Source organism: Pimephales promelas, chromosome 8, assembly GCF_988280905.1.
Source record: "Pimephales promelas chromosome 8, fPimPro1.hap1.1, whole genome shotgun sequence".
NCBI classification, from domain to species: domain Eukaryota; kingdom Metazoa; phylum Chordata; class Actinopteri; order Cypriniformes; family Leuciscidae; genus Pimephales; species Pimephales promelas.
In genome coordinates this window covers 28,510,118-28,512,402 of record NC_142776.1, presented here as the reverse complement: position 1 = coordinate 28,512,402, position 2,285 = coordinate 28,510,118, and positions in this window count along the sequence as shown.

The window sequence follows — 2,285 nt, the reverse complement described above, 5'->3', positions numbered from 1 at the left end:
ATGTGAATAAAATGGGGACTGAAAGCTCAGTACTGTGAATGGGAAAGTCTTCGTCATAAACTCTGTGGTTGCTAGGCACCGAAAAACAAAAAAACACAATAGTAAATGCTACAGGAAAACCCTCTTCTGCTGTTGAGACAAGTCAGGCCTAAGATATTTTATCCTTTGTAAAGAAATATAATCTGACTGCTTTATGCTAACACTTCAAAATAAGAATCCAAAACTAATTTTAGAAAAGAGAAGCACTTCCATGGGAAAAACATTCTGTGGTCATGTCACTGTTGACTGCTGGATTATACGGGCATTACCATATGATGGGAAAATATGACTGTATCTACTGACGTAGAAATCAGTTGTCCATCACCCAGCCGTCCTTTTCTGACTTCATCTCTTTGACTCCTTCAGTAAAGATTTTTGAGATTACACAATGTAGATTATGGAGTCTCCCAGACCAAGGGGTCAGTGTTTAGTTGGTCAGCAGGGTCTAGCTCACACTAAAGGATTTTAAAAATCTTATCAGTGTTTTAAAATGTCAGAATCCACAAAAATTATAGATTTGCCAGTGTTAAGATTCGCGATGTGACCAAGTCAGCACAACACACAATAACAGATTCAATTCAGAAACAACCAGATTACGACTGTAACATGGAAAATCTCGCAAAATCTCTCGTGGTCAAACGTGACTTTAGAGTAAACAAACATGGCGGATGACGGGCAAGATATTTACAATTTGAGATTGGTGCGGCCCCGATGACAAAAACAACCTTGATGTAAAGTGTTACCTATCGATCTATCCAATTTCCAAACTGCTTGTTCTAGGGTTGCAGAGATGCTGGAGCTAATCCCAGTTAACATAAATCATAAATCATAACTTATCTTATTTTATTATGACAGATTGAGAAAGAAATGGTGATGCTGTCATTGCCAATAGCCTTGTGGGCAATGCGCTGATATATAGTGCAGTTGCGCATCGGGCGTCCCAGGTTTGAATCCCGTTCCCACCCCCCCCCCTATAATATATATATATATTAAATATGTATGAAATGAAAGATTTAGAGAGAAAAAAAAATGGATCCGCACACAACGAATTGGGGCAAAAGATGTCCCAGAAAAATGTTATTATAACTTTACAGAGGTCACGAAATACAAAGGTGCAATAAAGCAAGGTTAACATAATTCTTTTTTTAAATTATGGGTCATAGAGAAACTATAAATCAACTTAGCTCATCTCATCTGTGCTCTAATGTTTTGAGGTATTGTATGTGTTCTGTTTATCTCTGCTTCAGACCAGCCGACCGCACCTGCTGTCAAGGCCCTTTCTCTTCTTAAGTTTAACTATTATTACTTAATTTTTAACTGCGCCTTTTTAGACTTACGCTTCTCTTGTCTACCTATCATTATATGGACAGCTCTGAACCTGTTTTATTTGAAAACAGAACTGACTAAATGAACGAGTAATTGCTCAACATCATGTTGAACAAGTAGGTAATTGCTCTCTGTAGTAATGATATCCGAGTGAGTAGTAAATGGCCATGAGCTACTGGCAATGAACTGTTTTAAAACAAATCCTTTCATTCATGAAGTCTTAAAGTCTGCATGCCTGGAGCTGCAATAATATTCAAACACTCATAGATTTCAATCTCTCTCCGTTTTTGTATTTCTGTTTTTCCCTGTGTGTATCTTGTGCATTTTTATAGAATGAATCACACATATTGTGAAAAAAGTGAACCTTGTCATTTCTTTTGGACAAATTTCATTGCCTAACCATTCCAGCTGTTTTTAATTCAGTGGCCTTTTGAAATGGTGTATAAATGTCAGAAATGCTCTTAAAACAACAAAGTCTTAAGTTTCTCAGGGTAGATTTACTTAGTTTCTCTATAAGTCATAGGCTGTACCTTAAAATATAAAGTGTAAAAAAAAACATATTTCCACATTTATTGCAACAAATGCTGTTTTTTACTTATTTTCATGTTGTTTAATATAAAAAGTCCAAAAATATCTAGTTAAAAAGTTATATAGGCTACTGGATTTTCATAAATATTTAAGCAGTAAACATACAAATGTTTTTACAGCAAGTGACATGCTTTTTGGGTTAAATCCACCTTCAAAATACAGCTGAACCTGACCTCCCCAATTTGTGTGTGTGCAATTTTTTCCCCTAATCTTTATTGAGTTCAATTGTAAATCTGTTGAAATTATGGGTGTGCCTGAATCCCATAAAAGGTGGCTCTGTGAACTGGTAGACTAAGATGATTGTGGCTGTTTATATGAGCACTCTTATTGTT